The sequence below is a fragment of the Notolepis coatsorum genome, assembly GCF_963971535.1.
Source record: "Notolepis coatsorum genome assembly, chromosome: 12".
Classification (NCBI taxonomy): domain Eukaryota; kingdom Metazoa; phylum Chordata; class Actinopteri; order Aulopiformes; family Paralepididae; genus Notolepis; species Notolepis coatsorum.
The window spans coordinates 58,330,040-58,356,261 of NC_140176.1; positions in this window are offsets into that span (position 1 = coordinate 58,330,040).

Here is a 26,222-nt window from a genome sequence, read left to right on the forward strand (position 1 = left end):
TAATAGGATACCGACAACCAAATACAAGCCCTGTAGGTGTGGTGGGGGGTTGCTTGATCTCCCGACTTCACTGGAAGGATGAGACAAGGTGTATCATCTGTTTTGTGCGCAACAGAGGGAACATGTATGCGCGTGCACGCGCGGGCATGCGCGGGAGCGCGCTTGCGCGGGCGTTTGGCCTTCGCCCATATTATGACTGCACCCCTGGATGTGTGTGAGCACCAAGCTAGCTGAACATGGCAGCTCCTCTGATATGCGTGTGAGCACCAAGCTACCTGAACATGTCAGCTCCTCTGAGATGTGTGTGAGCACCAAGCTACCTGAACATGTCAGCTCCTCTGAGATGTGTGTGAGCACCAAGCTACCTGAACATGTCAGCTCCTCTGAGATGTGTGTGAGCACCAAGCTACCTGAACATGTCAGCTCCTCTGAGATGTGTGTGAGCACCAAGCTACCTGAACATGTCAGCTCCTCTGAGATGTGTGTGAGCACCAAGCTACCTGAACATGTCAGCTCCTCTGAGATGTGTGTGAGCACCAAGCTAGCTGACGTTACTCGCCCTCTCCACGCTACTGCCCCGTTGATCCCGAGGGGATTGTAGTTCCTCTTCTGTTTCCTTCAAAATCCACAATCAGCTCCTTTGTCTTGCTGACGTCCAGGGAGAGGCTGTTGCCACAGTGGCAGGTTTTCCACGTCCTCCGGGGTGGTCTTCTCATCGTCGACAGAGATCAGGCCCACCGCAGCTGTGTCATCCGCAAACTCGACGACGGTGCTCGGAGCCATGCTTGGCCACGTTATCGTGTGTGTCCTGGGAGTACAGGAGGGGGCGCAGAACGCAGCCCCCGTGTTGAGGGTGATGGTGGAAGAGGTGTAGATGTCCACCCTCACCACCTGTGATCTGCCTGTCAGGAAGACGAGGACCCACTGACACCGGGTAGAGTTCAGTCCCAGGTCAGCAAGCTTGGCGATGGTCTTGGGTGGTAGGATTATGATTTTGAATGTGGAGCTGTAGTCAGTGAACAGCATTCTCACATAATTTCCCTGCCTGTCGTCCAGATGGGATGGACGGCGGTGTGCAGAACATAGGCTATGCCATGGCATCATCCATGGATCTGTTGGGGTGGTAGGCAAGTCAAGTCAAGTCAAGTCAAGTTTATTAGTATGTCCCAAACTGGGCAATTCATGTTACAGCAGATAAATAAACACAGCAAACATACATAACAAGAAGAACACAGACAGACATGTACAGTATAGGCGGTCGGGTGGCGTAGCGGAGATTGCGCTCGTCACCAATGCAAGAGGCTGCGGTCTCGACTCCCGGAGTCAGCATTGCCTGCGGCTTGGGCCGGTCGTCATACTAACTCGTTTGGCTGAGTTTGGGGGAGGGAAGTCGTGGGTGGTAATCTGGCGTTGTGGACAGCGACGCCTACAGGTCAGGTCTGGGCGCCTGCTCAGCGAAAGGCAGGAAATGGTAAAGGCAGCGTGACCTCCCACGCGTTACGCTTCACCAATGCGAGTCCTCGCTGCCAGGTGAGAAGAGAGCCACTGGCTGTCTTCACATGTGTCGGAGGAAGCATGTGGTGGACTTCAGGGTTCCCTTGTACCGACCAGTGGGAGGAATATGCGCACAACAACCAGGTAGGGGAGGGGGGAATTGGCATAACGACTAAATTGGGATGGGGAGAAAAAATAGAAAAATCAGGCGGAGAAAAAGAGGATTAAAAAAAAGTCATGTACAGTACATGGTCGCAGGATCAGATGATGACAACAGTCAAACAAGCAACCACAGCCATCCCCCCACCCAGCCACCTCAAAGCCCTCTCCTGCCTCCTTCAAGTAGCAGTGGGTCTAGGGTGCTGGGAAGTTAGGAGCAGATGTTCCCTTGACTAGCCTCTCAAAACACTTCATAGCTACATAGCGGCACTGTTTATAATGGTTAACACTGTCGCCTCACAGTAAGAAGGTCTTTGGTTCGATTCACGCTTGGGGACCACTGGTGCTCGCAAGGGTTTCCCCTCCAGAAAAAGAGATAAACCCAATGGGAAAACATGCAGAACAGATTGCTAACGCTGTCGTGTTCCTGACTAAGACTGACAGGAGCACTTGGATTGGTCCCCGGGCGTGGCCCACACCGCAGGGTCAAGCGCAGAGAGGCATTTCATCTGCGACCCAATGTGTGTGTGTGTGTGTGTGTGTGTGTGTTCCTGTGTGTGTCGCCCATCTCGCATGTGTGTGTGTTCATCTGCATGACAAATAAAGACTTCTTCTTAAAATTAAGACTTCTTCAGAGGAGTAAAACATAGTTTAGTCGCTATCTTTGATCAGAATTCCTGGTTGGTTGGTCCATTTTCCATGACATGGTATGTGACAAAGACACTTCCCACAGAGATACTGGTATGCCAAGGCATCACAACAAATATAAAGTTTCGTCAGCCAGATGGTGGCACTATAATAAGTGGTCAAAAGGTAAGAATTTGTGAAGCCCTAACTTGTGCACTGCTTCCAGTACACACAGATATAGTCTGATATTCACAGGAAACCACCCACATAAGATACTGGCCATTGAATCCATCTGAAGTTTCTATGGTAACTAGTGCTGCATTTCCATGGAACGATACTGTTGCTTCCAATATGGTTAAGGTTAATTACTTGGCCCCCTTGAAGGCCATCATCCCTTCCCACTAGCAGCAAGAATGATGAGAAAAAGAGCTGGATATAGCGGCAATATTGTCTCGTAATGATGCATAATAAAATGCAATTATGAATTGTCATGGAGTTATTTGTGTGACTCCATTGAATGGAGTATATTCTATAGAAAATATTGACAGCATCACTACTACTGTTCTTGGCCCAGATCCAAATACACATCTCATATCTTCCATACAGCACAATAGTATATAATATATATTAGTCATATATTACAAATTTACAGAATGGTCTATTTTTATAAATATATATATAATATAATAAAATATATAAATAAATAAATAAATAAATAAATAATAACCCCATGTACAGTGGGGAAAAATTCTGTCTCTTCCCGGCACTCATCGAAGTGTCCTTGAGCAAGACACTTAACCCTTAACTGCTCCAGAGGAGTAGGTTGCCTCCGCCATCAGTGTGTGAATGTGAGGCACAAATTGTAAAGCGCTTTGGATAAAAAAGAAGGCTAAATAAATGCAGCCCATTTACCATAATAGAACACCTGGGTGGTTAGGCTCTTGAAGGTGCCTGACCAGGGAGCACTTGTGTAGCATTCCATGGGCCTGACGCGTCGGGCTACCGCAGGAACCACGTTATTCTCATTTCCTGAGGTATGGTAGAATTAGCATAATACTGTTTGTATAACAAGATATTATAACATATGCACATTTGTACGTTACTCATATTACAAAGAGTCTAGAGTAGACAGTAGTTACCACAGAGAATGAGAGATGCTTCATTACCAATAAATGCTGTGTGTATTACCTTTAACAGCCATGAGTTACAAAACATGAAAGAAACTAAATGAATGAATGAATGAATGAATGATTGAACATTTTATTTAACAGATTGCAGAATGGGTATAATACAGTACAGCTCAATACACACAATTGTTAAGGGGATGCAGACCAGAGAAAGACGTTTGTCTTGTTTACATCAGGGTCCCCCATTTTCAATTCATAGTGAATTGACGTTGAACTTCAAATTTTCTTTCCCCCATCGACAGTGAACGGTCTCATCTTATTTTAATTCCCAATCAATGACATAAGAAAATGGGCCCCATCACCAAAATAAAATAATGACAATGAAATTAAAGAAAATAGCAGTAGAGACATATTTTCATTAACTGAGTTCTACACACTAGGTAATAGGTGTTTTTCTTTATTTTAAGGGTACAAGTTCCTATATTGCAATTATAAGCACTCATCATAACGTGTATTTGGAACTAAATGTTGAATGAAAAACGTATCCTTTAAAATCATCACCTCCCCTCTTTCTGAAGCGTTCCTCAGAGAACCTCCAAAGATTTAATTTGGTTTAATTAGGTTATCTTCTTTTGTGAAGGGGCACGTTCTTACAGTACGGCATGGCGTGTGTAAACTACACGTGTGTTGGAAATACTATAGTTTCATATTCATCATTCATCACCATGTTGTGCCTATATCTACTCTTGCCACTAGATGGCAGATGGCACTGCTGTTGCAGAGTACACCCTGGAGCGATCCTTTGCACGAGTTGAGATACAGTGTTTGAAGGCTGATGCTACAATGTAGCATTTCAACTTAAATTATGTTGGATTCTGTGCCGCTGAGACAATTGAAACCGCTGCAATTTGCCCGTGACGTTCGTGCAGAACTATTGGCCTCCGGGTGTCTTATTCTCACGTGGCTCTCTCCCAAGTGGCGTGCGATGTGGAGATCTCGTTACTCTGATCTATTTTCAAAGACTGTGTGATTTGTTTTGCATGTGTTCACCATCCTATTATCTGCCTCACTCCCAATTGTTTTGTTTTTTCTTAATTACAACCTGGAATGGATTAAAATGCAATGAGGTCTGATGATTATCAAGACACTATATCTTATGGCTCTCTCACGCACACACACACTCACACACACACACACACACACACGCGTTACGGTGTACACATGTGTGTACAGTGTACACGCACACAGTCAGCTGGGTGCTCGCAATTCATTACGCTGGTTGATGGAACTCAAAGTCAATGATGTTAGTGAGTCGACTTGAGCCGAAAACAAACACTTCCTTGTAATAATAAAAGTATTTCTCTGGTCATGAAGGGCAATTATATGTGTCTCACAGTCACTGAACACTCAGTGACAGAAAACACATGGATCTTGATAGTGACGCCTTATATGGATGGGACCACACACACACACACACATGCATGTATGCACACACTGACACACTCTTCATGATATTTCATATGCACATTGATACACACGCATGCATTGCACACACACACGAGAATTCATCTTGTCCTCTCCTGTTTCATCTTCTTAGCTCCCCTCTCCTCCCTCCCTCTCCTCCCCTCCCTCTCCTCCCTCCCTCTCCTCTCATCCCCTCCCATGGCTGGTGGTGTGGGGTGGAATGGATCCATGGACCATCCTGCAGGGACCTCCTCCTCTCCTCTCTGAAAAAGAGCCTTAATCATCTGCACTCAGCCACAGACATATGTTGAACTGCACCGCACACTGGCTGGTCTGCTGGCAGGCTCTGCACCAGCGATTCTGTGAACAAAACAATAACGTTTAGTGTTCAGGCGTTTCGTACACAGAAATTCACAATGTGAGAATTGCACCCAAACAAGTGTAATGTAATTATGAGGTTTGGCCGAATAACTTAATCCAATAGGTTATCGATTGCATCAGGAGAGGGCATGTGAGTGGAATGCCGTCTGTTCTGATTTGATGCGGGTTGCACTGAACTCACTCTGATTTGTTTACGCCTGTAGTCCAATACATTCTATGGCTGGCTGCTTTTTTTTTATGGCTGTTTTTTTATATAGCGCTTTTATGCAAAGCGCGCTTTAATTTGTTACTCACATTTTACCCATTCACTCACACATTCACTCACACATTCACTAATACATTCACACACCGACGGCGGAGGCAACCATGCAAGGTGCCAACCTGCTCATCGGGAGCAATTAGGGGTTAAGTGTCTTGCTCAAGGACACATCGACACGCTGCCCGGGAAGAGCGGGAATCAAACCGGGAACCCTCCGGATTGCCAGACGACTGCTCTACCTCCTGAGCCACTGTCGCCCCACTACCCCCCCCCCCCCTCCGCTCTCTTCACCTCTGTTGCACCTGCAGGATTAGAATGCAGCAACCATAGCTGACCCGTTGTACAAGCACACCGGAGCACCTCCATCTAGAGGCCCTCCACCAATGGGAAGAGAGAGGGAAAAGAAGTGTGTGTGTGTGTGTGTGTGTGTGTGTGTGTGTGTGTGTGTGTGTGTGTGTGTGTGTGTGTGTGTGTGTGTGTGTGTGTGTGTGTGTGTGTGTGTGTGTGTGTGTGTGTGTGTGTGTGTGTGTGTGTGTGTGTGTGTGCGTGCGTGCGTGCGTGCGTGCGTGCGTGCGTGCGTGTGTGTGTGTGTGTGTGTGTGGGTGGGGATTATACGGATACTCAAGGAATCTTTGATTGTTTTCATGTCTTGATATAGTGTTAAAACTATGGGTTGAGGCTTTTCTCAGTCCTCGCTCCACAATGGTGGAACGAACTCCCCATGACAGCTGAAACAATTTTCCACTGTCGACTAAAAACACACCTCTTCAAACAATATCTGAAATAATAACTGAAGGGAAAAAAATAACCCTCTAACCGTTTCACTGCCACACTACAGAAGGTTAACCCTTTCACTACCACACTACAGACGGTTAACCTTCTGTAGTGTGGTAGTGAAAGGGTTAACCCTTTGTCGTGTGGCAGTGAAAGGGCTAACCTTTTTACTATTATGTACCCTAATGCTACCTTTCTTATACTACTACCTATCTTGCTAATGTGTCTATACTATTATGCACTCAGAATGTAACCCTCAAGCTCCTTACTATTGGACGAACAATTCCTCTGAACCTTAGCTGCCAGAGATGTACCACTCCCGGTGACACTTCTTGTTTACAATCTGTAAGTCGCTTTGGATAAAAGCGTCAGCTAAATGACTAAATTGTAAATTGAGTTAAAATAACAAACAAACATGGAGTGTGTGTGTGTGTGTGTGTGTGTGTGTGTGTGTGTGTGTGTGTGTGTGTGTGTGTGTGTGTGTGTGTGTGTGTGTGTGTGTGTGTGTGTGTGTGTGTGTGTGTGTGTGTGTGGGGGGGGGGGGGGGGGGGGGGGGGGCTTCAAGGAGGTTGGGTGGCTCAAAAGGCAAGGGATGCCTCTGCTGTAAACACAAGTAGTAGCATAAGTTCCATGTTGAACGTTGCTTCATATCTGTGTGGTGTTCAAGGCCTTTATTAATTATTATTCTATATCTATATATATATTGGCTGTTGAGTCGTTTCACACCACCTCCTCCTTTTCATCTGTCACCTTTTTGTCTTTAATCTGTGTCCTCATCTCAGAATCTGTGCTGTGAAACCCACAGACAACTGTATAAAATCTATAATATCACCAACTGGTGTTAGATGTTCCCTTTGTGGCCCATATCTACATTTATTTACCTATACTTGAATTAGTTTGAAAGGCCAGTCTGTGATCCAAATGTAAACAAAAGAGGGAAGCCCCATAACCTGAGCCGCCAGATGGTCTGTTACACAGAACCACCTGGGAAGTCGTTCTTTGACACTGTTTGGAATGGGGCCGGGTTTACAGTTGTTCTCAATTGCTTTGGTGCATTTCTCTGATCAGAATAAAAATTCTCATAACTGTTAGTTCAACCTCCACAACATTTAGTCATTTGTGCACATCATAGTAGCAGTTTCTCATTCCTTCCAACAAATTGCAAATGCTTTTGGACATGCATCAATTGCTTTCATACAATTCTCTGCTGTTTTATAACATTATCATTTGCTTATGTCATGTCAGTCAAAATAAACTATACTTATGAATGCTGAATACTAATAGTCCTCATTTCATTGCTTGAGTCATTACATAAATTTTTTTTAACCAGTTGTCAAAATCGATCAAGCTAATTTTATACATTTCTTTATAATTCTTTCCTGAAAATGTCTCCCAAATTGAACAATTTCTCTCGGGTGAACCTCAGCTTTCACTGATGAGGAGGAGTGTGTGAAGCATTAGTTGTAACCAATGATAAGCCACTTCTCCACAGTCACTCAGAGCTGAATCACATGAACCCGTTGACAAGCATATATGAACCGAGCAGGACATAGTGTGTACCGACAATACTGTGACACAGAAATGGAAGGTCAGCATTGTGGAAGAGGGGCGAGGATGCGGGGAGGAAGGGGAAGGGGACAAAACAGGGGAAGAGGAAGAAGAAGCCATTCAAGTACATAGGCAGATTCCTGATGAAATTAGGGCTACAATTGTGGACCGAGAAATTAAATGCGCATGAAACAATTGTACAATGTGCCATTTGACCGGAACAGCGACAGAGTGAAGGAGACCCGTCACCAGTATGTACAGGTAAAACATTTACTGTATGTGTTCTATGCATACTCTAATGTTCAGTGCTTTCTTTGTGTAGTGCCATGCAGTACACTTACATGACCGTTCATACTGTACAATATGTTATCCCAAATGCATTATGTTACACAGGAAACATAGCTTTTCTCTCTCTCTCCTCTGGGATAAAGCGTGTACTGGAGCTGGATGCCAGGGAATCGCTGCACACATTCATATACGTTGATGAGGCGGGTTTCAATCTGGCAAAAGGTAGAAGGCGTGGAAGGAATCACATTGGACAGAGAGCAACAATTGATGTCCCAGGCCAAGAGACGGCGTCCTCACCCATATACCCCGTCTTGGTCCATACAACACACAACATCTGCTGACTTTTTTTTTTATACACTCTTTACAGGGACATAATCCCTGAGAATGAGAGGGGTCTAAATGGAGACCATCTGAACAAGTATGTTGTTGTATGGGATAATGTGTGTTTTCACCACTCAGATGTGGTCAGAGTCAGACAGTGGTTTGCAGCACATGAAAGGATGCTGGTGAACTATCTCCCCCCCTACTCCCCATTGCTGAATTTAATAGAGGAGTTTTCTCTTCCTGGAGGTGGAAGGTATATGACCAGCCTCCACATACCCAACTGGCCCTGCTAGCGGTCATGGATGCAGCATGTGATGACATCACAGCACAGTCCTGCAGAGGGTGGAATCACCACTTGAGGAGATACTTTCCTTGCTGCCAGGGATGCTATTCACTGTGATGTTGACGAAAATATGTGGCCAGACAGACAGGAACGTCTGGATGTGAATGAATGATTTACAGTACTGTGTATGTTGTATGTTCCAATTCAGTTCCAATATGTACTGCAATATTGTTTACAGTTGTGCACAGCTCTACCCAAAGGGTGTTTCTTATGTTTGTTGTAAATTAGTTTGTATTTTTCTTTTGCACAATGCTGTGAACAAATTAGAATTGCAAAGAGCATAGCAGTAGAAATTTGAAACACGTATTCAGTGTCTTGTACTCATTTACCTCACTAAATACAGTAATGTGTAACTTAACTGTAGATTTAAAATGGCTGTGCAAATAGTGTATAGTGCTGTCTTGAGCATTTTCAGGAAGTGTCACCAAGATCTGACTTTTTTGCATAGGAAAACACTTACAGAGTGAACTACTGTCATAATGAAAACATGGCAAAGCCATTTGACTATCTTGTTCATAAACAATGGTGTCAGGACTTTTCATTTTGATGACACTGACACTTTGATTGACATGAATACTTGCTTTTGAGGAATGAACTATCCATTTTGAGCAAGTGACACGCTTTTGCAGGTTATCAACTAGGTTTTGCCGTTTGTACTAATTGTTTTGATAAATTTACTAACTGTTGTGCTGTGAGAAATGCACCAAAGCGACTGAGAAAAACTGTACAAATAAAATAAAAAATCGAACCCTAACTAACCTTACTGTCATGCACTTAAACTAACTAAACTATAAACTAACCTACACTGTAGCACTCAACACTTTGATGAACATTGTTACTCAGCTGAGTTGTGCCCTTCCTGATGACTTGTCGTACAGAACTTGTAAGTCGCTTTGGATAAAAGCGTCAGCTAAATGACTAAATGTGAATGTAGTGTAAAGTAGTGTTATACTAAAGATTTGCCATATTTACAGTATGGTACTGTACTGCAGCATTTTACAAGTGGGAAGCACTGTTATTGTACACTACAGTAATATGGGTTAAAGCAGTATATCTCATGTTTACTGTACATTACTGTAATTTTACTCTGTACCACCGATTGCAAGACAACCTCGCAGAGGTGGATGAGGGCCCCTTTTTTTATTTCTTTTTACTTCGCAACAAGAGCAAGCCATTGTGCAATGGTTCAAATTGCTGTGAAAATAGTGTATAGTGCTGTCTTGAGCATTTTCAGGTAGTGTCAATGTGTTTTGCATTGGAAAACACTTACAGAGTGAACTGTCATAATGAAAACATGACAAAGCCATTTGACTATCTTGTTCATAAACAATGGTGTCAGGACTTTTCATTTTGATGACATGAATACTTGCTTTTGAGGAATGGACTATCCATTTTGAGCAAGTGACACACTTTTGCAGGTTATCAACTAGGTGTTGCCGTTTGTACTAATTGTTTTGAGAAATGCACTAATGCAGAAATGCAAAATGTTAATAGTGATGTGAGAAATGCACCAATTAAAATGTGATATCGGAAAATATCGGTATCGGTTTAAAAAAAAAAGTTTTTTCTTTTTACATTTATTTAACCTTTATTTACCCAGGCAAGCAAGTAAGAACAAATTCTGATTTAATTTATTGTCAAAAGTATGCATAATGTTGTGTTAATTCCACGACAAGAGATATGTAATGTTAATTACCTGAAATTATTCCGTTTTTTGGGGGGGGAACCCTGCATATATCGGTATCGGTTGATATCGGTTGATATCGGAATCGGAAAGTAAGAGTTGGGACAATATCGGTACATCGCTAAATTTTTTTTTTTTAAATTGGCAGAGTATTTTTGCCTGTAGCTGCCAGTAGTTCCTTAAAGGATGCTGACTGGGCACAAGGACATACTGTAACTTGAAGCATGACAAGATGGATTTCTGCGTGAACTTGTGAAGCCAGCTGCCGTGCAAGGTTAGAAGCCCCACCACTGAGAACAACATGTGGGATGGGAGATCTTTATTTGATCTATTTAGTTTTTTGTGACTGCCTTTAATAGATAGATAGATAGATAGATAGATAGATAGATAGATAGATAGATAGATAGATAGATAGATAGATAGATAGATAGATAGATAGATAGATAGATAGATAGATAGATAGATAGATAGATAGATAGATAGATAGATAGATAGATAGATAGATAGATAGATAGATAGATAGATAGATAGATAGATAGATAGATAGATAGATAGATAGATAGATAGATAGATAGATAGATAGATAGATAGATAGATAGATAGATAGATAGATAGATAGATAGATAGATAGATAGATAGATAGATAGATAGATAGATAGATAGATAGATAGATAGATAGATAGATAGATAGATAGATAGATAGATAGATAGATAGATAGATAGATAGATAGATAGATAGATAGATAGATAGATAGATAGATAGATAGATAGATAGATAGATAGATAGATAGATAGATAGATAGATAGATAGATAGATAGATAGATAGATAGATAGATAGATAGATAGATAGATAGATAGATAGATAGATAGATAGATAGATAGATAGATAGATAGATAGATAGATAGATAGATAGATAGATAGATAGATAGATAGATAGATAGATAGATAGATAGATAGATAGATAGATAGATAGATAGATAGATAGATAGATAGATAGATAGATAGATAGATAGATAGATAGATAGATAGATAGATAGATAGATAGATAGATAGATAGATAGATAGATAGATAGATAGATAGATAGATAGATAGATAGATAGATAGATAGATAGATAGATAGATAGATAGATAGATAGATAGATAGATAGATAGATAGATAGATAGATAGATAGATAGATAGATAGATAGATAGATAGATAGATAGATAGATAGATAGATAGATAGATAGATAGATAGATAGATAGATAGATAGATAGATAGATAGATAGATAGATAGATAGATAGATAGATAGATAGATAGATAGATAGATAGATAGATAGATAGATAGATAGATAGATAGATAGATAGATAGATAGATAGATAGATAGATAGATAGATAGATAGATAGATAGATAGATAGATAGATAGATAGATAGATAGATAGATAGATAGATAGATAGATAGATAGATAGATAGATAGATAGATAGATAGATAGATAGATAGATAGATAGATAGATAGATAGATAGATAGATAGATAGATAGATAGATAGATAGATAGATAGATAGATAGATAGATAGATAGATAGATAGATAGATAGATAGATAGATAGATAGATAGATAGATAGATAGATAGATAGATAGATAGATAGATAGATAGATAGATAGATAGATAGATAGATAGATAGATAGATAGATAGATAGATAGATAGATAGATAGATAGATAGATAGATAGATAGATAGATAGATAGATAGATAGATAGATAGATAGATAGATAGATAGATAGATAGATAGATAGATAGATAGATAGATAGATAGATAGATAGATAGATAGATAGATAGATAGATAGATAGATAGATAGATAGATAGATAGATAGATAGATAGATAGATAGATAGATAGATAGATAGATAGATAGATAGATAGATAGATAGATAGATAGATAGATAGATAGATAGATAGATAGATAGATAGATAGATAGATAGATAGATAGATAGATAGATAGATAGATAGATAGATAGATAGATAGATAGATAGATAGATAGATAGATAGATAGATAGATAGATAGATAGATAGATAGATAGATAGATAGATAGATAGATAGATAGATAGATAGATAGATAGATAGATAGATAGATAGATAGATAGATAGATAGATAGATAGATAGATAGATAGATAGATAGATAGATAGATAGATAGATAGATAGATAGATAGATAGATAGATAGATAGATAGATAGATAGATAGATAGATAGATAGATAGATAGATAGATAGATAGATAGATAGATAGATAGATAGATAGATAGATAGATAGATAGATAGATAGATAGATAGATGGAGCCTGATGGCCGCTGGTATGAAGGACTGGCCGAGGCGGTTAGTTGAGTGTCGGGGGGGTATGAGTCTGTGAATGAACATGCTTCTCACCTTAGATAGATAGATATTATTATATCTTATATTATTAGGAATTAGGAATTATGTTGTAAGAATTTAGAAGTGAAACTGTAAATATAGTATATGGCTAAACAAATTCTGGGTTGGGGCTGTAAACGTTTCTTTTATATGTCTGTATAAAACTGAGGCATGAAAAAGTAAATAAACAAAATACATGATACATGAGCCATAAGCTACACGAGAAATTACATCTATCAAAATGCCAAGTCTACAGGAATGTGATATCAATCTTCCGTCTATGCTAAATCCATTCGCTTCAACCACACAACTAGGGGGGTGGGGCGGGGGGGGTGGGGGGTGGAGGAGGGATGGGTGGGGGGTTGAGGGTTGAGGGGTGGGGGTGGGGTGGGTGTCGGAGTGTAGGGGGGTTGCTATTCTCAGATTTCAGGTCTGTGTCATCACTTCTACTGTAATCCCAAACTCTGGCAATAGAAGAGCCCGTTCACACAAAGGACTCCTCCACTTTGATCCAGAAAAGCTGGTTAAATATAACTCCTTGCATTCCTAAACCGGCTTTGATGTGAAGATATAATGATATAATGTCGCTACTGCAAATGCGATGCCACGGTTTCCAACTCGGGAGGAGAGTGTCTGCGGAGACGCACGCAGGATGCAGGGATGCAACTGATGAATTTCATAATGTTTTCAGTCACAGAGTTTCCGGACATCTTGCCAGGCTTGCGGTGTGGTAATGTGATTAGAATCATGAATAGATTTAGGAATGCCAAAACTTGCATACATGAAATGCCTGGTTCACAATGATGATGATGATGATGGTGATTTTAAAATGATGGAAATACCATTTTATTACCATTAGTATCATGATTTTCGGATTATACCATGGATAGATAGATAGATAGATAGATAGATAGATAGATAGATAGATAGATAGATAGATAGATAGATAGATAGATAGATAGATAGATAGATAGATAGATAGATAGATAGATAGATAGATAGATAGATATAGTGTTAAAGTTATGTGATGTATACGATTGCATGTAACTGTATAACTGTTTCCACAAGAGGGCGCTATAGGCGGAGCTATTAATGCTGGCGCCAGGTAAGAGGTATAAAAGGAGATGTTAACTCCCCCTCTGTCTTTTCCCATCTACCTCTCACAGAGAGAAGGTCTCATGTACTAGTATGCTCATAGACAGTCAGCAACCCCCAGAGGACGATGACGAGGAGCACCCAAGGGTGACGTCACGTGCCCCATGCAGTGGGAGGTATCCCTCACGGGAACACAAACCACCAAAGTATCTGAAAGACTATGCCCGGAGAGAAAGTGATGAGGATGACAGTACACTTACCAGCATTGATTACTGCTACAGAGTAGTGAGTGGAGTACCTCAGACCTTGAATCAAGTAAATGGGAAAGAGCAATGGATGAGGAGATGAGGTCCCTAGAGGACAACCACACCTTTACTCTAACCAAGGTACCAGAGGGCAGACAGACAGTGGGAGGAAAAAGGGTGTACTCAATCAAGGAGGGTATTGAAGGCCACGACAAGTACAAAGCCAGGTTTGTAGCTAAAGGTTACAGTCAGAGGGAGGGGATAGACTACGGTGAGACATTCTCCCCCACAGCCAATCTGACCAGTGTAAGGGTAGTGATGCAGAAAGCGGCTGAGGACAGTTTGCTTTTACACCAGATGGATGTGAAGACAGCCTACCTGCATGCACCCATAGATAGGGAGATATACATGGAACAACCTGAAGGTTACGAGAAGAAAGGAGAGAAGCTAGTGTGTAAGCTAGAAAAATCCATTTACGGCCTGAAACAGTCTGGGCGAAATTGGAACGAGATGCTTCATACATGTCTCATTGAAGATCACTTCCTACAGAACCCAGTAGACCCCTGTGTTTACTCAAGGGAGTCAAAAGAGTCAGGAAAAGTGATAATTGTCATTTGGGTGGATGATTTGATCATCGCAGCGGACAACACTAGAAACCTAGAACAGGTGAAAAGTATGCTCTCCACCAGATTCAAAATGAAAGACCTAGGCAGGTTAAAACATTTTCTAGGCATGGACTTCGAACAGTCTGCCAGTTGTGTAAAAATATCCCAGAAGAGATATGTGGAAAAGATCCTGAAACGTTTTGACATGCAATAATGTAGAACAAGGGAAACACCATGTGATCAAAAACTAGACTACCAAGAGGATGCTCAGAAATTGACAGATGTACAAATGTACAGAGAAGCTGTAGGTAGCCTCATTTATTTGACAACGTGTACTCGCCCTGACCTATGTTTTGTAGTGAGTAAATTGTCACAGCATTTTGCTGACCCCACAGAGGAGCACTGGATTACAGCAAAACATGTTTTTCGTTATCTCAAAGGTACAGCAGATAAACAGCTTTGTTTCAGAAAGAGCAGCGATGGCTTAGGGCTTAAAGCCTACAGTGATGCAGATTGGGCGGCAGACACCACAGACAGAAGAAGTACCACAGGGTATTGTGTGAGTTTGAACACAAACAGCTCACTGGTTTCGTGGAAAACAAAGAAACAGCCCACAGTGGCACAATCAACTTGTGAAGCCGAATACATGGCTCTAGCTATGACAATACAGGAATGCATTTATCTAGAACAACTGCTCGAAGGAATGGATACCTATGTATATAAGAAAACTGTTGTTTATGAAGACAACCAGGGAACTAGGGATGTCCCGATCCGATCATGTGATCGGTATCGGGGCCGATCACGTGATTTTCCGAAGATCGGGATCGGCAAAAAATAATAATAATCAGTATTTTCTTTTAATTTTTTTAACTTTTTTTTTATTCAACAAACATGACCATGTTCACGTCTTAAACTCATACTGAGGCATTCGTTTTGGTTTTAAATTGCATATCATCATTCATTTATTTATTGTCACACAGAGCAGAAGAATTTTGCCAAAACAAACCAATAGTATCCAGCTGTAGAACGGCAGACCAGCCACACTCTCAGACCCAAATAAAAAAAGAATATATATTTTTTTTAATCCCAATTTCTCACATTACATTCACCCTGAATGTTGACGTTATCCAGGTGAAAAGTTAACTTCATTCAAGCGAGGCATTGCAATCCTTGACATAAATCATTTGATGTATAATTAAATCAAAGGAAATGCGTTTGGGTCTGAGAGTGCGGCTGGTCTGCCGTTCTCCAGCTGGATACTATTGGTTTGTTTTGGCAAAATTCTTCTGCTCTGTGTGACAATAAATAAATGAATGATGATATGCAATTTAACACCAAAACTAAGGCCTCAGTATGAGTTTAAGACGTGAACATGGTCATGTTTGTTGAAAAAAAAAATTAAGTAAAAAAAAATAAAAATAAAATTATTTTTTATTTTTTATTTTTTTGATCGGATCGGGAAATATCGGTATCGGTAGATACTCAAAATCACATGATCGGGATCGGATCGGGAGCAAAAAAACTTGATCGGGACATCCCTACAGGGAACCATTGCAATTGCTAGAAACCCTGTGTGCCGACAGAGGTGTAAACATGTGGATATAAAATATCATTTCATCAGGTCAGTAATCAGGGAAGAAAGGATGACACTTGTTTATTGTCCGACAGACAACATGATAGCAGACGCTATGACGAAGCCTGTTTCCAAACTGAAATTGAGAAGATTTGCAGAGGTCATGTTTGGTATGTAGTATTGACTGCCATATTCTTTTTGATGCTCTGAACTGTATTACTTTCTTTGAAGATTGTTTTTGTTTTTGAAAAGTTGTACAGTATACAAGACAGCCGTAAGTGGGAGTGTTAAAGTTATGTGATGTATACGATTGCATGTAACTGTATAACTGTTTCCATAAGAGGGCGCTATAGGCAGAGCTATTAATGCTGGCGCCAGGTAAGAGGTATAAAAGGAGATGTTAACTCCCCCTCTGTCTCTTCCCATCTACCTCTCACAGAGAGAAGGTCTCATGTACTAGTATTCTCAATGTGATAATAAACCACGCCGATTAATGGCTAAGTGAGAGGACCTTGTCGTCATGACCAACTTATTGTCGCCCCATAAGTGACTCTGTCAACATATAGATAGGATACTTTATTAATCCCCTTGGGGAAATGCAGGTGACATGGGAAGTACAAACGTGGTGCTGTGGTGACATGACTTTTACCTTGGCAGTATTAGTATCTATTATTCATACATTATGGATTATGCCTTTAGGTCCCATATTGTTCATTTTAGGATGTCTAAAACATATAATTTAATACTAGCCAATTTAATACTAGTTGGTCACCAGGTGTAATCTCTTAGGAGGTCACCAGAGTTCAGACTAAATCTCTCTGCCTAGCATGTGCACGACCAGCGTACAATTAGCCTTTAGGCTGAGACTAGCTTAGTGCCGCTAGCATAAGGTAGCTCAAGATTAGTGTTAAGTACTTTGTAAAGACATTGTTCAAGGATTACAATACACCTTGTTCAGCTGAAGCAAGCAAAAAAAAAGAACAAGCAAGGCCGTGTCCAATTGTTGTGTGAAGCCTTGTATTCATAAGACTATCCTCTTGACCTGGGCAGAACAAAGACTTGTTTCCATCAAGCTCAAATCCCACTCTTGAAAAAATCTTGAAATAATGTTGTCCCTAATGAAAACACGTATGGGTGTGTTGAATGACGTGTTAAATAGCGGCACAACTTTAACCCAGGTTGTGTTGAAATTACAGATTCTGTCTGTCCTGACTGTGGTGGGAAGTTCAGTCCTAGGACAGTAGAGTGCGGGGTCCCACAAGGGAGTGTTTTGGGTCCGCTCCTCTTTCTACTGTATATAAATGACCTGAAAGCAGCTTGCTCATGTGACCTTTTTTTATACGCAGGTGACTCCGCCCTACTAGTGTCTCACAAAGACAAAAAAGTGGTTGAGCAGACATTGAGTGCAGAACTAGAGAAGGTTAGCGACTGGCTAGGCCACAACAAGCTGTCCCTCCACGTGGGGAAGACTGAGTCAATTTTATTCGGGTCAAAGGTCAGGCTCAGAAAATTGCCAGGTTTTAACATTAGAATAGGAGATACTGTTCTCACAGACAAAACTTCTGTGAAATATCTCGGTTGCGTCCTGGAAAACAACTTATCAGGGGAAAGCATGGCTCACCAAGCACTTACAAAGATAAATAACAGGACTAGATACCTAGCCAGAATCTCAAATTTTTTAGATCAGTCAGCAATGAAGATTCTTGCTGGAGCTCTCATACAGTGTCACTATGACTATGCGTGTGGCTCCTGGTACAACAGTGCCCCCAAAAGTCAGAAAATAAAACTACAGACATCACAAAACAAGCTAATCAGGGTAATACTAAGGCTACCTGCTCGAACCCACCTTGACCCATCTCACTTTGAGGTCATGAGATGGCTTAAGGTGGAAGACAGAGTAAACCAGATAGGGATGTGCCTAGTTCACAGAATAGTGCATGGGGTAGTGCCAGTGTACTTTAACAACTACTTCAACCGAATCAGAGACACCCATGCTTACCAAACAAGGCGCAGCTCAACTGACTTTGTGCCAGTCAGATTCAGGAGCTGTATGGGGAAGGAGTCATTTTTATATTCAGCAGCTGTCTATTGGAATAGTCTGCCCAGTGAACTGAAAACCATAGACAGTGCCGTTAGATTCAAGTCCAGCCTGAAGACATGGCTCAAAAGGGACTATACCTAGACACTTAGCTTAAGGCACCCTTGCATGTTGTATGAGTCTGTATGTATATAAATGTTAAATGGTATATGTGATGTGTTGTGATGTCACGTTTTGTATGATGCATGTTTTAAGCATCACATTCCCCCACCCCCCTACAAGGACCACAATGGAAATAAGCTCTGAGCTTTTTTGTGTTTTATCCTTGGCAGTATATCCCGACTGTGCTCTTCTGTCACATGTTTATTTTTTATATTGTCAAATAAAGTCATTCATTCATTCATTCATTATGGAGCGAGGACCGAGAATAGCTTGCTTTGATGACCCCCCAGGAGCATGAATAGGAGTGGGTCTGAGGCGGCCAGAAGATGTAGAGCGTAGGGGTCTCGAGGGTGTGTAGTTAGAGACCATTGACCGGAGGTAGGTGGGAGCCATTCCCCTTGCTGCACGATATGCCAGGTTAAGAACCTTGAAGCGTATTTTGTGCATCAATGGGAAGCCAGTGCAGCTCTCTAAGAATTGGGGTAACATTTGGGCTGACTTTGGTAGATTGGAGATCAATCCCTATGCAGTTTTCGGGGAGGGGGGATTTGTTTACAAGCTGCAATTAGTGTACAAAACACATTTACTATACATGTAATCCTTAGAATGATTGTGTCTTGTGTCATCATGAATCAAAACAAAATAATTTTGAGGCAAATGTAAGCCTCCTTTGAATGTTTGTTAACGAAACTGTGGGCCCTGCCATTGTATACAACCGCTGTGAAACTTTTCTGGCAGATTTTTAGTTCAATGTTCCAGGGACCCAATTTTCCTCTGGCAGTTTATTCAGTTGTGAAAATACACCACATCATCTTTCCCATAGTGCACCTGGACAAGGCATCCTGCGTTATTTGAACACCATCTATTTTAGGTTTGTGTTTTCTTTTCTCTCTAGCCTATATCCCCAAAACAATTCCACACCCTAAAACAATAGCTCTGGCAACACGGCCTGCCTGCTATAGCTTATCTAGCCATGCACACGTCTCAGAGGGAGTGTTTTGGTTAGCGGTTCCATGCGAGAGCCGGGGAAATACAATTAGCCCTATTAGCTTGTCAGATAGAGTGCCAGGCATACAGAGCCTAACAAAGAAGAGTGGGGAGAGAGACGAGACCCTGATGGAGAGACCACCGCCATCAATAGGAAGTGGGAAGTGGGGTGAAAGGGATTTGGAGGGGTGACAAATTTGGTTGGGGGGTGGAGGTGGGTTGTGTGTGTGTGTGTGTGGCGGGGGGGGGGGGGGATTAGGTGTGCATGAGCTACACAGCTGGCTGTGTCCCCTTCATCCACCGATGAGGCACGTGTGTGTGTGTGTGTGTGTGTCTGTGTCTGTGTGAGAGAGAGGAGAGAGAGAGAGAGAGAGAGAGAGAGAGAGAGAGAGAGAGAGAGAGAGAGAGAGAGAGAGAGAGAGAGAGAGAGAGAGAGAGAGAGAGAGAGAGAGAGAGAGAGAGAGAGAGAGAGAGAGAGAGAGAGAGAAGAGAGAGAGAGAGAAGGGGGGTTCTGTGTCTGGGCTCTTGAATGCATGCATGTACTTTATCTGTGTGTGTGTGTGTGTGTGTGTGTGTGTGTGTGTGTGTGTGTGTGTGTGTGTGTGTGTGTGTGTGTGTGTGTGTGCGCGCAGGCGGGCATGCATATGTATGTGTTTGAGTGTGTGTAGAGATTGGGTGGCTGGTCCCGCAGGACTACAGGCAATCTTGGTCACACGTCATTAAGCACATTGCCACACTCAGCTCATCTGTACATGTCCATTAACATTCACACTGAGGTGAACATACAACCACGCTCAACCACACACACACACGCACACACACACACAAACGCACACACACACATACACGCACACACACGCATGGGTGATCACCTGAACACACAGAGGTCACAATGTGTCACAGATGAAGACTGAACAATGACTAGAAGTAGGCTTCTTTGTGCAGGGCTTTCCTGGAGTGAAAGTGTCAGTAAGTGCAGTAAGGCTCCTCTCAAAACAAAAGTGTGGGTGTTGGAAACAAACAAAACGTCCTGTGTCTACCGGTACCAATAGGTTTAAACAGCTGAAATCCCCAGGATTTTCTGGCAGAATTATTTTATTCTTCTCCGCTGGCTATATCTGCTTATTGACTTAATCCTGGCGGCGTAGCGGCCACCGCTGCCACTTCTGTTTGTGGAAACCGGTGTGAAAGCTCAATTCGTAATCCCTTTAACGATATGAATGAAATAGATTTACCTAATTAGCAAATAAAAGGATCTACAAATCAACCACCACATTGAAATGGATGTTTATTGAGTCGGGGGAATGTATATATACCGTATGAAAATAGTATCATGGTAGTTTGATGGTGGTTTCAGTTTTACCGTGGTACCGGCTATTGTATAAATGATTTACCATGGTAAGTTGTGTATTGCCACAGTACCACTTGTACTTAAATAATACCATGGTGTAATGCAATTTCATAAAAAATAGGGAAACAATGTCCAGGCACGCACTCCAGGTTTTTCCAAATTTATTGGCAGCCTGTAATCATATGATGTTTCGGTGTGAACACACCTTCTTCAGAATGGCTTGCATGAAGCATGAAGGGTAAGTGACCCTAGTAAATACAAGTCAAACAGGAAGTGACAACATAGGAAGTGACAACACATTCCCACAAGAGATCTGCAAAAAAGTACAAAATACCACTTACAAGCACAACCTTTTCAGAATTATGTAAATCAAAAAGAAGCATGTAAATAAAAATAAATATAAAAAAATATAAAAAAGAAACAGTAAATCACAAAGAGATATATCTATATATAGTTATATATATATTTTATACAGAGTAGGCCTACATCTTAAACTCTAAACATAAACACTCATGACCCATATAAGCCATCTTTCAATTATAAAGAATGATAAATGAAATATGAAAATAGTAAACAATCGAATGAAATGAAATAATCAAATGAAACAGGTCAAAACATTTTCCTCATTGAGGCCTCTAGGCTCTAGACAATCCAGAAAATGAATATAGAAGCATTCCCTTTGTAGCAAGAGCCTGTCTCTGTCGCCGCCTCTTGGTGGTCTCAAGACCTGCTCTATACCCATGTATTTTAAGCCAGAAATATCATGTCCTAACTTCAACCATGATACCGTAATATCACCTTCTTTTGCTGCATTTAAAAGTATGATCTCCGACCATTATGTGTCAATTTAGTGGATTTCTTATTGTTTATCGTTTATTTATTGTGCCTATATGTATGAAATTGCTGCTAAACTATGTCTTGTTTTGTAAGCTCGTTGTCGCTGTGAATGAGGGTAACCTCAGTGTTTTATGAGTAAATTGAAAAATACGTTTACATATTTTGATTGAACATTTTATTAACAGATTGCAGAATGGGTACAATACAGTACAGCTCAATACACACAATTGTTAAGGGGATGCAGACCAGAGTACTGCCACAAATCTATTCAAGACCAGTTTCATAACATTGTTTAATGTATGCACTTTCTATGGGGTAGAACACATAGTAGCTTACTACAAAAACCTAGGGGTCCGCAAGGACGACTTCAAGCTGGAAATGGTAACAACAGATGAGGTACGCAAAAAACTGAGCGCCCTCCAACCTAACAAGGCCACTGGCCATGACAACATCCCCTCCAAATTCCTCAGAGACTCAGCAGCCGCCATCACCCCAGTCATCACACTAGGCTTGGGCGGTATCACTTTTTTCATACCGTTATACTCTGATTATATAATACCCCGGTGTACGGTATTGAACGGTATGACTTTCATTTTCATCAGCGGGGGGCGGGGGGGGGGGGGGTGGCAACCCGTGGCAACCCGTGTTACCAAGTAAACAAATCGCGGAGATGGCCAGTTAGCCCGCAGCATCCGAGTGCTACTATCATTAGCTCTCAGAATGGAGCCACTAGCCAGAAGCCCGCAGCATCCTAGTAATACTAACGTTAACTCTCAGAATGGTAGCCAGGAGCCCCGCAGCACCCTAGTACTAGTAACGTTAGTATTGTGTATTCAAAAACACACCGGACTGCGACGTAACGTTTTACCGTTTATTTGCTTGTTCCACCAGTCCACAACAACACACACTCTCGTTACCACAACGTTTTACGGTATTTTCACAGCACTGTCGCAACATTACCATAAAGCGTGACCACCGTTGTGATACACATACACAACAGTTAGCTCTCAGAACAGCCAGTTAGCCCGCAGCACCAGGCAGCAATGGTAAGCGTGTCTCGACTCTCATTTAATTTCCAGTGAAGCGGGGTTTCCCATCCTCCTCCTGTGTATAGACAACCACGCTGCCTCGCTCCACTAGTGACTCGAGGACTGGTCTCGCCCTCTGCTGGCGCGTGTGTGCAGTGCACTACAACCAACCACTGTTAAAACTCTGTTTCACTGTAATATAAACTGAAATGGATCTGTGATTTTGACGGTATTGATTTTCAATACCGTCGGTATCTCTAAATACCCCGGTATACCTTAATACCGTCATACCGCCCATGCCTACATCACACACATAATAAACCTCTCCATAAAACAGGGACACGTCCCCAAGGACTTCAAAATTGCGAGGGTGACCCCTCTGCACAAAAAGGGCAGCAAATTAGACCCAGGCAACTAGCGCCCTGTTTCTATTCTCACCTCCATCTCGAAAGTCATGGAAAAAATTGTCTACGAACAGGTCGAAAAGTACCTAGCGGAAAGAAATCTAATCTACGAATTCCAATCTGGCTTCAGAACATCCCACTCCACTGACACATGCCTTCTCTATTTGAACGACCACATCAAACAAGAGGTGGACGCGGGCAAATACTGCGCAATTGGTTTTGATAGTCTATCAGTGAGCTGGATGCAATCCTACCTTGAGGGGAGGGAACAGATGGTGGAGGTAAACGGTACCCTATCCCCCCCCCCCTCACAGTGAGCTGCGGTGTTCCACAAGGAAGCATACTAGGACCGCTACTGTTCCTAATTTATGCAAATGACATGTCGTCAGCTTGTGACTGCAACTTGTTCCTGTTTGCGGACGACTCAGCCCTGCTGGTCTCTGACAAGAACAAGTTACAGGTTGAAAAAACCCTCAGCTCGGAACTAGGCAAAATCTGCATATGGCTCGCTGATAACAAACTATCATTACACATGGGCAAAACAGAGTCCATTCTCTTCGGTTCAAATAACAAACTCAGCAAGACCGACGGCTTCTCAGTTACAGTGGGTGACAATATTGTCACAAGAAAAGATGAAATTACCTACCTGGGTTCCATCCTAGAGGCTAATCTCTCCTGTGACAAAATGGCATCCAATGTAATAAAAAAAGTCAACCAACGAACTCGATTCTTGTACCGGATCTCCTCTCTGGTAAACAAGAATACCCTGAAGACTCTGGCAGGAGCACTCATTCAAGGGTACTACGACTATGCTTGCACCTCATGGTACCAAAGCACCTCAAAGGCGCTAAAAACAAAATTACAAACATCTCAAAACAAACTGGTCAGACTACTGCTTGACCTTACTCCTAGAACCCACCTCACCCCTGCCCACTTTGACAACCTAGGATGGCTTAGAGTAGAGCAACTTGCAATGGGCCTGGCCTACAAGATACACTACACGACCAAGGTACCCATGTACATGTCAAAATACTTCCCAAAGGTCAGTGAATACCACGATCACAACACCAGAGGGAGCTCCACAAATCATGTTAAACCCAGATTCGGCTCAAACAAGGGACTAAACACGTTTCACAATTATGCCACATCAATGTGGAACGCCCTACCCAAAGCTGTAAAGGAATGTGAATCACTACCCACTTTCAAAACCACTCTCAAGGGACACCTACGGGAGCCTGCAATTCGAAACTGGACCCTGTAAATGTCCTAACCCAACCCCCTCCAATGTACAGTAATTTACCTAGTACAATTTTGCTTGTTTGTATAGTGTCTCCCCCCCCCCCTCCCAATGTACAGTTTTGCTTGTTTATACAGTGTTTCCCCCCCCCCCCCCAACCACCTCCAATGTAAATTACCCAGGATGGTTGTCAATATCCCAATGTACCCAACCCCCCCCACACAACCCCACCCAACCTCCTCCAATGTACAGTTTCTACGTCAAATGTATATACTCCCTTTTCTTGACTCTTTTTGTATCACAAACAGTACTGTATTTGCAAATCTGGTATGTCATAAATGTATAGATGTAGCAGTACTGTATCTGTATGTCATGTATGTCATATATGTCCTGATTAATTGAAAATGGGGGACCCTGATGTAAACAAGACAAAAGTATTTCTCTGGTCTGCATCCCCTTAACAATTGTGTGTATTGAGCTGTACTGTATTGTACCCATTCTGCAATCTGTTAATAAAGTTTTCAATCAATCAATGTAGTTTTTTTCAAAGGCTCCTTGAATGAAACCAGGAACGGGGCAGAGGAGTAGGAACCGGTTGGTTTCTTCAAATCGTAAATTCACCCTAAACCGGAAACTCCATTAATTTGTGCTAAGATAGGCCAGCTTGCAGCCGGATAGCTTTCTACTGAACGCACAGAGAAGAGATTGGTATCTATGTTCTTGTCTGACTCTGGAGAAGACAGTAAGCACATTTCCCATAATGTTGGTGGTTAATAAAACATTAAACTCATACATGCACTGTTTATCTGTGAAGCTTTTTTTGCTCATCAGATTCATGTGTTTCACTTTGTCAGACCAGGTTAGTTAATCTTCTACAGTTGTGGCATGGTGTAATGCATTTAATATTATTTTCCCTTCACAGATAAAGGTGATGATAACAACCAGTGATAACCAGCTCATCTGACTCACTGACTAGCGTTACGTCATGAATGCTGGCACATTAGCTGTCAACATGAAGTTTTTCTTTTTTTCCTTCTTTCACGTCAAGTTTAATGGGAGAACTTAATGGACATGGACATCTTACAGCTACGTTATCAGAGGACCTTTAATCAAGGGCGACAGTCTATTCTTCGCTTGTAGTTTCCATTTACTATGGATTACCTTCAAAGCGGAGCAAAAAATCGATAAAGTCATTCAAATGTGCTGCGCTCAAATATCCCATTGATCAAAAATGGTTTAAAAGTAAAGGCTACTCTTTTCAAAGCATAGGTAAGACTCTACCACGCAGGCAGCTGGGTTTATGAACGGCGTATTAAACACTATACTTATACACTCAGAAGAGAAACACTGAGACAAGGTTTCTTTCGTTACATACAAATGAAGAGAACATCTGAGAAGCAAGTACGAAACACCCGTCCAATTAATGTTGGTGCCTAATTATCTTCAACCTGCAGCATCCGACGGAGCTTCTCATTGATTGACCATTGATTGGCAGGACTCACCCTTGTGGAAAATTGCTTAAAAAAATCCCCCCCCCTCTCTCCTCTCATTGATTGCCAAGAGCAAATGAGGGAGGAGTTCATATGGTTTTCTCACCAGTGCATCTCCAAATGGGGACACTGTGAGGGATAGGGGAAAAAGGAGACAGAGAACATCATCTTCAGCGTAGAGTGTGAACCGAATTTGTAGATAATGCAGGTGGGATTTTATGAATGGGGTTCCATCTACTACAACCTCAACTCTACTACAGAAGGAGGTACCTGACAGATTGTGTCCATCTCAACAGT